The 12,944-nt window shown below is 34.5% G+C and overlaps 1 pseudogene; it reads left to right on the forward strand.

Annotated features, from left to right (window-relative positions):
• The window catches only part of LOC123716485, a 32,789-nt pseudogene extending 25,118 nt beyond the window's left edge, over window positions 1-7,671 (forward strand).
• The last annotated feature ends 5,273 nt before the right edge of the window (window positions 7,672-12,944 follow it).

Consider the following 12,944-nt stretch of genomic DNA (forward strand, 5'->3'; position numbering starts at 1 on the left):
CCGTCTTAAATAGTTCAAAATTAGTAGCCTTACCCAAGTATGTCTATAATTTTAATTTATTCACACATCAAATAGAGTATTTAATCTAAATGTGTGGGCGATTTACAATCTGTAAAATAGCATATACACTATTCTTTCAAAGTGTTTAGTGTTTTTTTTACAAAATATTCTTAAAGACTAATAAAATATAGAATAGACGTTTTATTATTTTTTTTAGTTACAGTAACTACAGTAAGAAGGCTAGACGCCTTTGATCCCGAATCTTTTTCAAGTATGTTTGACAAAAACATTTCTTTTAATTCAGTAGTAGATCTACTTCTTAAATGGTTGGTGTTTAGATTAATTAAAATTATAGGGATGGTGGAACATATATTTCTGAAAATGACTTAATTAATATAAGGGTAGGGGCGGCTGTGGCATACATCTATCATCACGAAATAATGATGAACATGATAATGATTTCGCATTTATCCAGTTCGAAAATAAAAGTATTCAACTAAGTGGAGCTTATAATACAAACATTGTTACTTTGTCAGCACTAACGTCTAAAAAACTACATAGATATGAAAATTATAGAGGCTAAAAAAATATATTTTTTGACATCGTTTGATGTTAAAAATATGCCTAAAAATAATCTTAAAGTCATACCTTTTTTATAGTTGTTTTTCCTGAGTGGCGAACTGACCACTTAAATATGATTCCTATTTCATTCATAGGAGGCCAGCATAAATCTCACTTCGAAAGATGATAAATAAATAGGGCTACACGATCGTGCCTTTGTGTATACATAAGGTATCTCTGCAACCCTAGTACGTTAATTTCGGTTCGGTTAAATACACGATTCTTACCGGATATCGTACATTACAAACAACTTCATACTTTAAAAGAGTCGAGGAGACATAGAAATGTTTGGCTGATTAGAGGGTTACAATACTCCATACAAATAATATCTTAATTCTCTTTATATGTACGAAGTTATGTTAAAGTTCACCGGAAGTCCGTTACTTCAATGTAATTTACGTTTACAATTAATATTAATAAAAGGTAGGTCTTTTATAATAGGGAAGCATGGCTAGCGAATGATTGATGTGCGGGCACTCATAGTTATTAATATTGATTGAAAATATTACGACAAGGAATCTTGCCTCCATAAATCATAATATGAAATCTTTAAGAAATAGTTTGTATTAAACCCGGCACACAATAAGTAAGCAATTAAGGGCTCTAGCGTGTGACTCACATTCCGAGTTTCGGACCTTGGCATTGGAGTTTTATTTTTAACACTCACTTACGGTGAAAGAAAGCATGGTGAGGAAGCCCAAAAAAGAGGCCAAAGATTATGCAGAAATCTGAGGCCAAAACCCATAGGCTCCATTGTTTTTTTTAGAAAAATGACGTGACGTTATTTATGTTTTGAATAAAAATAAATTCTTCATTCAGAACTGTAAAGTTAGTTGGTCTGTATAAATAAGCAATAACCTTACTTATTTGAAATATATTTATTGATGAATATATAAATGAGAAAAAACAGGGAGCATTTTAAGTAGAATTAAATGGTCGACGAATTTCGAAGACAATTTGAATATAAGCGATTGAACGCAAAATTACAAACAAGTATTCCCTTTGTACTGCAACATCAAAATTAAATGTTAATTCGGACATTCCATTAGCGACTGATGGGGAAACAAAAACAAAAGACTCACATTAAGCCCCTTCCCCCCTGAGATTCAGTTTAATACGTCCTTGTTTTTAATACTATTTAAAACAATAATGTTCTGTCAAGTAAACACTATGTTGAACACATTCTGAATACCATTTTTTATTTTTTCCGAGGTGGCCCAACGCTTCCCCACCTCGAGCTGGTCTGAACGTTGGCGTAACATATAGTTGTCACTCCCGCGATTACCTCTACCATGAGTATCTGGTCATAGCCCATGTTCCATAGCAGCGGTCCAAGATCGGAGCCTTGTGGAACAACCTCGCCTCTTCAAGAAGAATAAACAAATAAATTAATGGATTTCAACATCTCCAAGCATTGCGAGTTCAAGTTAGAGCACAGAGTACGCCAAGAATTCGCACTTGCAATGTTCTTAATAAAATTGTTACATGCCAAGAAGAGTAGCACTACAGCCTCAATGTGCTTGACCCGTCAGAAGGCAACAGCGTCCGCCGCATGTGTCCGTGTGTCCGCCGAAATAATTTTTAAAAAGGGCACATATTATTCCATATATTACGTTAGTTTACAAATTACTTGTGTGAAAGGACTTTTATATGGTCTGTTGAGTGACCACTCTAAAAATAGGGTCACCTATTAAGACAAGATTTTTCCTATTTAAATAAATACCTGATGAAAAAAAAATATTTATAGCAACCTGTCCTGTATTTATAGCAACCAGAATTTGTGATAAACGAGTTTCGTGAACTCTTTCCGCGACTTGAATCCACCACTGAGTCAAATGGCAGTCATATGAACTATTGTGAAGATTACTTTAATATTGATTGTTGTTACTTAACAACTTATAACTTTAATGACTATGGAGTCACTATTATTATCGACTTGAATAGGCGTTAATTTATAATATTTTTTAGATTTGAACTAACTTGACTTTAATATTTTTAAATAACGCCATCTGGCACAATAAATTGCTTTAACAAGTAATAATAATGACTATAATTTTACTGTCACTATAGACTATAGATATTTTAGAATATCAATAACGACTATCTGATAGTAGATAGGTAAATTTATATATTATATTAAACATATCATATAGTTACAACGGCAGCTGAAACCAGCGCCATTGCTCCGACATATACTATGTAGATATGATATATATAAATATATTTGTAGATATTAGATTATAAGAGAGGTATTAAAATAGTTCACTAAATGTTAATCTTAATTGTATTAATCTTTAATGACATGAATGAGTTGTTAAGTATTTACGCATAATGGTTAGAAATAATTTTTAAATGTTCATACCAATCTAATTGTATAAAATGGAAACAGGCACTTCCTAACTCAATTCCTAGAGCTCCTTTTATGAAACAGTGTCTTAGCTGGGTGTCGCAATGATCTTCCTAACCTGTTTTTGTTGAATTTCAACGGCGTACCCTACTTTTGAAAATTTGTTATACGATTATGCGTTGCTATTTCAACGTGAACTACGTTATTATGAGGAACTTACGACCGTTAGTTCAGATAAATAAATTCTTAAGAGTTGAATGTTTTTAGTGTTCATTAATTAATATTTATGACGATTCTATTGACCTAGTCGGTACCAAAAATCAATATGTAAAGTTTTGTTAAACAGAAATCTGAGTTATGTTTGCTTGTATGTACTTTAACGGCTCATTATGTTTTTATTTTGAACTAATATGTACTGATTCATTTAAATTTTGTAATCAGTTTTCTAAAGCTAGGATCTGATGGATGAAGGTTCTACACAGATGTTATTATTTATTATTAATATCAAATCATACATAGGTAGTATAAAAATCGTTCCGATTATTTATAATGTTGCCGTAACATAGTATTAAAACAAGCAAATCACAAAAACCTAAGAAAATAACACAGCTTTAGTAGAAATCTTAATATTTTTAAATCACTCTCTTGAGGTAACGGTTTCATGTAGGAACAAACGTCATTATAAAATATATATGGGAGCGTGTTTTTTTTAATGTCTCAGCGAATTAAGTAATTTAACAGTAATACTAGCTTAACGGTACAAAAGCAATGGTAATAGTTTTAGATTAATTATCCCTAAAGTACTTAAGACAATGAACATTTGCATGTGCTAACACTGTGTGGTTAAATCTAATGGGGACAAAGCAATCTTTGTTTGTGGAGTAGTTAAATAAATTGAGAATTGAGATCCTTCCAACGTAATCGTTCCCTTGTGGGCCATAAAGAAATTCGTAGATTTTATACGACGTGCAATAGGAATTATAAAAATAAATTACGTTACGGTTTTAAATATAAAAGGCATTTTATAAGCAAACAAAACCCGAAGCCTTAGTATGTCGTAGGTGAAAAATTTTAATTGTTCTGGAGGGTCGCTTCCTACGTAGCGGATAATATTGTGATGACTCATCAAAATGTTTAATTAAAGCTGATAAACGATAAGCGATTTCTCGTGAAGAAGAAATTAATTATTGTAACAATAATACCTGATCATGAGGCTATTACTAGTAGTAACATATATATAAATAAGCGTCGTACTCGAAATTAAAATATCATAAATCCATTTCTGTGTATAAGTCACTTTCTACTTTTTATATATGTAAGAATCGTATAAATAAATAAAACTTGAGTTCATTTGATTCAGCATTACACACTGAATTAAGATAAATATATTGAGGCTAAAAAAATCTATAGAAAAGCTCTAAACCATCTTGGGAGCGGTTTTGCCACAATGTACCGCTTCCTATTACATACAGTTAATGGGATTAATTGAGATTGTCCACAACTCCGCAAATATAGATAAGAATTACTTAAAGTTCGTTACAGCATTTGTGTACAGAACATTAAAGCTTTTGTTTAATAATATTACAGTTCAAAGTTAACTGTTTATTTTAGTCCATAATATTAACAAAGACAGACAGAGTTAGTCAAAGTTAACCTCGATTTTGATTTGATTACACCAAACAATAAAGACAAGTTAAAGAAAAACCTCTTCAACTTTTTAATATAATATATTTTAATAGACCAGCTTTTCCAGCTTTCTCGTCGTCATCGACGGAGCATACTCCGACCTTAAACCCGACAATGTTGGTATCCCACAAGGCTGTGTCCTATCCCCGACCCTGTCTATTCTGCATATCAATGATATGTTGCAACTTAGCGACATTCATTGCTATGCGGACGACAGTACTGGGGATACTTTTTACATGGGCCGGGCAGGCATTTCTCGGGCTGTTGTCGATGAGTGCCGGGACAAACTTGTGTTTTAAGTAGAAACTCTTTTACGTGGAGTCTCGGACTGGGGAAACGCAAGTCTGCGCGTTTTCCCCTAAAAAAACTCCCTTTGAAGGCACTCTCTTTAAAGCCTCAGCTAACATTGGAATACTGGTTGACATATCGAATGACGTTCAGATTCGCGGTCATTTGGAAGGAAAGGGTAAATTAGCCTCCTTTTTGGAGGCTTGATGTGCTCAGCGAGGCGAGACGGTACTTCACTCAGGGCCACCGCTTGCAACTCTATAAAGCACAAATTCGGCCCCACATGGAATACTGTTCTCACACTCTGGGCGGGAGCTCCCCAGTACTTGCTCCTTCCACGTGACCGTATTCAACGAAGAGCGATTCGAATCGTCGATGACCAATCACTTTCCGTGCGGTTGGATCCCTTGGCTTTGCGTAGAGATGTTGGGTCTCTCTGCATCTTCTACCGCATTTACCATGGGGAGTGTTCAAAAGAGTTGTTCGTCTAATACCCGCAACCGAGTTTCATTATCGGACGTCAAGGCAAAATACAAAATACCATCCGTATCACCTCGACGTCCGTCGTTCCACAACTGAGCTTTTTCTCAGGCAGTTTTTGCCACGCACCACCACTATGTAGAACCAGCAGCCCACTGAAGTATTTCCAAACCAGTTCGACTTAGGGTCCTTCAAGAAAAGAGCGTACTAATTCTTGAAAGGCCGGCAACGCACTTGCGAGCCTTTTGGCAATGTAAGTGTCCATGGGCGGCGGTATCACTTAACTTCAGATGAGCCTCTGCCCGTTTGCCTCCTATTACAAAAAAAAAAACAGAACGAGAGTTACCAAGGCATAACCCTTGGTAATCGCTGACGTTGCACTCAGCGATTTCGCCGACTATAGTTTATTTGAAAGTTGATTATTGTATTCGTATTATTTAGATTTAGATCAGTCTTGTAGTAGATTTCAAATTGTAAAGACATATAAATAAATAAATTCTTTTTTTAATGTCTTTTCGGTCTGCCTGAACATAACTGGCGCAGTCGGTAGGATTGCACGTTTAACTAGGAAAACCGCGAATCAAACTCTTCAAAGTCCCCTAGTAAACGGCGACTCCCTAGTCGTGTTACTGCAATCCAAAGGAACCTCATCAAGGGCGGTCACCGAGATCCACGCGGGTACACCTGGAGCATTGGGCGTTCCCTCGTGCTGCTACGAGACTCGACAAGAAATGCAGTTGCTGGTCTGGTGAGTACTCTCGCTAAGCCAAGTTTCCTGCTCTATTTCCTGTCCTAGATATAGTTTATATATATATATATATATAATTAATGAGTGTTTAAACCTAAAATCGGTTTAAAACTTTAACATTGTAACAATAGGCTATTGTCTTGTTCTCACATCGGACGGACATTCCTTAGCGTCACGTTACGCGTATTGTTAAGTGTAAGCGGATCTACATAGAAATTGTTATATTTTATAACTTTATTAATTCATATAAGTAAATTCAAAATATGTCACTATTAGATTCACCGCATTTTAAAATTTTATTATTGCGCATTTATTCGCAAATATGACGGAACTAAGAAATTACTTAATTTTTATATTAGAGAGGTAGAAAATGTTCTCGAACAAACAGAAGTCGCGAGGAGGAACCATCCCGAATTGCTTAGCGTAATAAAAAGAAAGTTGAGCGGTGCGGCGGTAGAGGCATTTGCCTATGAGACTAACTTAGATACGTGGAACAATATTACAGCTCTAATTCGTCGCTTGGGCGAACCTCGAACGAAATTCAAGTAATGCAGGAGCTTACGAGGTCGCGTAAATTTAAAAATGAGAACGCCGAGTCCTTTGGCAAACGGCTTCGTGAGTTACTGGACACCCTGTTATCTGTAGGAAATCACGCTACAGCTTGGAAATATATACAATTTAGAACCAATTACAGATTTAAATATAGGAAATATAAGAGAACTAGAAAGGTCAATAACAGTAAAATCGTATAGTACTAAGCACTCATTAACATTTATTTTACAAATACCTTTTATTGATAAAAGTATATATGACCTTATTCATTTATATTCTATCCCTGATACCGAGTACCTCACCATTATACCCAAATCCAAATTCCTTGCACTTGGAAGCGATGAGTACTCATACCTCGACAACAGCTGCAAGTCGATCACCGAGAGCGTTCATCTCTGCGAGTCTCTGCAAATGAAATCCTTCACAAAATCAGAAGATTGCATCGTCAACCTCATAAAACACAATAATGCCAACTGCTGCAGCGACCAACACATCTTACCATCGTGCATCGGGAATCCATCTTATAACCGTAACAGAAGATTGTCGCGCAGAAGTTGCGAACATGACGCTGCAGTCACATGTCACGAAATTAGACTTAGATGAAATAATACCATTGCCCCAAAAACAAGTCTCACCTGTGGATGTCGTGCGGTATCAAGTAAAATTGCAAGATCTGGAATTAGATAACATTCGGCAACTACTGGACAAGGCTGAAGATCTGGAGAAGCAGGGTGACATCAACGACTGGCCTAAGATGATGGCAACTCCAAGCTGGACAACTATCATCCTCTATCTGTTACTGATATGTGCAGTATCATGGAAAGTATATAAAAAGTTATCAAGAAGATGCACCAAGAACGCACGGAAGATCTCGCCTACCAGTGAGGACACTGGTGGAAGCTGTAAAATCAGCTTCTCTCTGAAGGACGGAGGAGTTACCAAGGCATAACCCTTGGTAATCGCTGACGTTTCACTCAGCGATTTCGCCGACTATAGTTTATTTGAAAGTTGATTATTGTATTCGTATTATTTAGATTTAGATCAGTCTTGTAGTAGATTTCAAATTGTAAAGACATATAAATAAATAAATTCTTTTTTTAATGTCTTTTCGGTCTGCCTGAACATAACTCGAGGCGAGAATTTTGAATTTAATTACCGAGTTACAGTAAATTATAAACGCCCACGGCTTAACTTAAATTTTTATGTCATATTAGTAAGTCTAGATTTCATATGATTAAAAATAAAATAAATACGATTTTGATTCTATTTGGATTACTACCACTTTATTTTGAGAGCGCGCTGATTGCTGATATATATGTTCAATATTTCTGTTCGAAAGTATAGTTATTAAACGAGGATCAACAGATTTCGATACGTCCGCTCTTTATTGTTAGTGGCGAATACACGATTTACATACAAACCAGTATAACTAATCCGCTGTGTTTAAACTTTTTGAAAGTTCTGAAAGCAATTTTGTTTTGATTAGGACGGATTTTTTTAGATATAATCTGGATAGTAGGATATAATCTGGATAACTCGTTCATTTTAATGGAGAATTTAATATAAATAGTTTTTTTTAAAGCATTCAGTCAAACAGAGTATTATTAGCCTTGTGGATAATCGTAGGTCTCTCCATCCCACGTTCAAATCTTGGTATACTATTAGATTTTTTTTCTAAATCTTAATTCTGAGATCATCTTTTACATCCTGAGGAAACTAGTATATCTTAGACTTTAAAGGCTTGATAAGGCTAGACTTTTAAAAAAGAACTCTAATCACCTACTAATTTACCAATTAAATATTCAATCACCTGCTAATCGTCTATAAAGATTAATCAAGAAAACGTAAAAAGCGGAGGGCAAGTTGTCAATGCATTTTTTTTAGTTATTAGTGTATTAGGTGAAATTAAATAACCAAAAATGTAGATATGTTTGATTTTATGTATATTTGTATGATTTCAAACTTGCGTTGGAAATTAAAGTATTTGTTGTAAAATATGAAACGTGCGCGATTGTAGCATGGCGTTATCAATAAACGACATTCCTTAAATGATTAAATTGTTTCCATAATAAAGCCCTGTTTTACACACTGCGTGTGCTTTTGCTTATTATAGATAATATATTTTTAAACTAGGTCATCGAGTCTGTAAATTATGTTTTTAACAATATATTATGTAAAGCCCAAACCAAAGCCGAAGACGCCTACTGACGGTTTATGTGCTATAAGTGTCAATCAATTTAGCGAGATACACTGTTAGTAGTGGAGCAGTACTAACAATTGTTATGGTGTACATAAATTAATCTATTGTAGGTATAAATGTACCTATATTGTCATTATTGCCCACTAGTTTGTCGAGTCACTCACACAAGTCCAATTTTGGACTCTTCTTCAACTATACTAACCTATACATCACGCATATATTTACTAATACTTTGAAAGCACTGTTTGACCCTGCTTTAGAATGTGCAATGAGTTTGAAGGGGAAATACTTATTGAAGAGGAAATCGCTAATTATTTACTAGGTAATAAAGAAACTCAGTTTACCAGTCTCACAGGTAACGTCTCCGTACCATGTTTTTTAGACTCACTTAAACCAATGCTTAGTTAAATAGAGTCTACATCGAAAAAGCTATTATCTAACTTTTGTCTTTGTTTATAAAACAACGGATAAAATAGCAGGCAGGCAGCAATTTCTCTAGTATATAAGATACAGGTATCACTTATTTCAAGTCATTAAATTTGTATCACAGACATCCCTACCTAAGACAGAGGGTGTTGGCCGGGAAAAAAAGCCGGCATAAAAAACTCTCGGTACTCTTTTAAAATAGCAAATCATCATATAAAATGGCAAACAACATTTATTGTAAAACAAATATCGCACAATTGTAAAACAAACACTAGTCCCAGGCCCTTTGATCAACTAGACAATCGTTAACTTTATAGTAAGTCTTTTTACACAGCTTTTCTTTAATACAATTCTTAAATTATTTAAGAGGCAGAGATAAAAGAGCCTCTGGGATTTTATTATAAAAAAAGTATCCCTTTTCCTAAAGAAGAATTACTAACCTTAGATAGTCTAGTACGCGGAAATTGCGGCCTGCGTTTGTTCCGAGTATTAAATAATATTATAAAACTAATAAATATTTTATCTTCTTCTGCATGTCTGGAGATATCTCTAATTAATTATTTATTAGTTTACTGCGTCATACATAGTACTAAATCTACGGTATATGTTAAAAACTCTTTTGTCTAAACACTAATATTACAAAAAAAAACATTACATGGTTATGACACGATGTAATTCACGCAATAAAGCTGGCTAGTATTTGAATAAGGATTAACTAACATATCATTAAGAGACATTTCTATATGAGCGATAAATATTACGTCATATTTTTATATGCCCAAACATATAAATGTACATGTGTGAATTCAGCACATATGATAAAACTTTAAAATATGATATAAATGCCAATTATTTATTTTCGTAACTCGACGTTTCGAGTTGTTTTTCATCAACGTATCCTCTCAATAAAGTTTGTAAATAATTTGCTTCTCTTAGATATTTTTGTGTCATACAATCTAAACTATTTAAAATAATATTTATAATAATAATACTTTAAATATCATACAGAAACTCAAAAAATAAATGTCCTTTATGAAATTTTTTTTCCTTTTATTAATAAAAACTAAATCAGTATAATTTTACCGTTTTGAGCACACTCTTATTCGTTGCTATCTGTCTAATAGTGATTACGCTTATTTTGAAAAAAAAAAAAGACTGGTACATTACTTTAGTTAAAATAGCACAAATAGGATTTGTTATTTACTAGATAATATGAAACGCCATTTTATAATTTGTTTAACTTTTAGGCGTTGAAAAAATATTTTACATGGTATATAATATTACATTATGATTAATAGATTAAGCCTAATCATAGTATACCAAGTGATTATTTGAGTTATTGAATGATAATTATGGGGGTCAAACGACCTTGCAGTCAGCCGAAAATGGTATCTACTGCAGTCGATAGATACCCATTTAGATGCGTTGGATAGTCGGATGCGTTGCAGATCTTTGAGGGAAGAGTACGCAGTGTTTCTAATACCTCACATACTGCTACAATAATTACATTATATAAATGCAAAAATAATAATAATAATAAGCCTTTATTCCACATCTTTGACATACATTTGATTGAAATAAAAAGAAAAAATTTAGTTTTTCTAAGATGCGGCCCCTGTCCGGGAGAAGGCCTCCTCCAACTTTTTCCACCCTACTTTATTTTTCGCCATCGTCATCCAATCTCTGCCAGCTACCCTCTCGATCCCGTCGGCCCATCGCTCCATTGGTCTTCCTTTCTTTCTGTTTCCTTTCGGACCCGTCCATTCTGTTACTGTTCTAGACCATCTGTCGTCTGTACAACGGGCTACGTGGCCTGCCCATCTCCATTTAAGTTTAAGGGCATATTGCTCAGCATCAATAATATTGGTTTTTCTGCGAATATTTTCACTTCTATGTTTGTCGCGTAATTTTATTCCGAGAATACTCCTTTCTATCGCACGTTGGCACGAACGTATTTTGGCTTTTGTTTTGTTTTTGAAAATCCAAGTTTGTGCTCCATATGTAAGGCAGGGCAACAGGCAAGAATCCACAACCTTTTTCTTTAACTTAATTGGGAGCTTAGCTTTGAGGATTTCTTTTAAGCTCCAAAACTTCTTCCAAGTTGTGGTGACGCGGCGCTCCAGTTCGTTGTCATGTCTTTGTTTCTTAAATGAAACTTGTTTACCAAGATAAGTATAGCTGTCTACATACTCGATGTCTGTTCCGTTAAGCATAATCGGGTAAATATTGTTATTTGTTGCAACTTTTGTTTTCGAAGTATTTATTTGTAGTCCTATTTTTTTGCTGGCAGTATTTAGGTCTTCTATCATTTCTTGCAATTGATTTGGCGTACCTGAAAACAAAACTATATCGTCTGCAAAACGTAGGTTGCTCAAATATCTCGAGTCTATTTGTATTCCTTTCCTTTCCCATCGCAGTTCTTTCATAATATTTTGAAGGACGGCTATGAATATCTTGGGTGATAAGGGATCTCCTTGTTTTACTCCTCTACTGATACGAAATTTTGGTCCAAGTCTGTCTAATTTTACTTTACTGGTACTCTTCTTATATATGTCGATGTAATAATGTTGATGTATATGGCTGGTATGCCTTGATATGAAAGCGCCTGCCAAATACTTTCATGTGAGATACAGTCAAATGCTTTAGTATAATCGATGAATGCTAGATATAGGGGCTGGTTAAACTCTTGATGCTTTTCTACTATAAGATCTACCGTGTGTATATGATCAGTCGTTGAATATCCTGCCCGAAATCCAGCTTGCTCTATAGGTTGGTGCTTTTCTATAAATATAGCAATTCTTTTTTCTAGACATATTGCGAACAGTTTGTACAAATTTGGTAGAAGACTGATAGGGCGGTAATTGCCAATGTCTGAAGGGTCACCTTTTTTATACAACAGAACTATATGGGATTCACCCCAAATTTTGGGAATTTCTTGCTTTTCCAATATCTTGTTGCATAATGTGGTTATCAAGCTTATAAGGATATTTTTTCCAATTATTAAGGCTTCATTTGGGATACTGTCCGGACCTGGACTTCTGTCATTCTTCAGCTTATTTATATTGGTTAGAATTTCATTGGAATCGAAGGGTGACACTGGTGCAGTTTGTTGTAAGTCATATTTCAAGTAGCCTAGCGCTCCATCCAGATTGTCCTGATAGAGGTCACGATAAAAGTCTGATGCTATATTTATTATGTCATTTCGCGATTTAAGTTTGTCAGAGTATCTCTGGGATTTTAATGTATGAATCCATTTTGTTTCCTTGCTAAGTTCCTTTCGATTGTATCCGTTCTGTATTTTTTATAGTCGTATTTTATCATTTTATTTGTAAGCTTATATAAAGCGGTCAGTTCTGTCTTTTCTTCTTTGGTCTTGGATGGTTTTGATTGCAGTGTATAACGTTTTTTTAATTTGTTGTTTTGTTTCATCCGAAATAATTTCTGGTTTTGTTTTCTTTATAGTCACGGTTGCCAAACTTTGTTTTATAGCCGTTTCAATCTTTACGTAGAATGAGTCTATGTTATCTTCGTGTTCCCATTCGATTTGTTGGATTTTTAGTTTTAAAGCTGTGAGGTATTCCTGCTGATTTACGTCA

This window comes from Pieris brassicae, chromosome 11 (genome assembly GCF_905147105.1).
Source record: "Pieris brassicae chromosome 11, ilPieBrab1.1, whole genome shotgun sequence".
NCBI lineage: Eukaryota > Metazoa > Arthropoda > Insecta > Lepidoptera > Pieridae > Pieris > Pieris brassicae.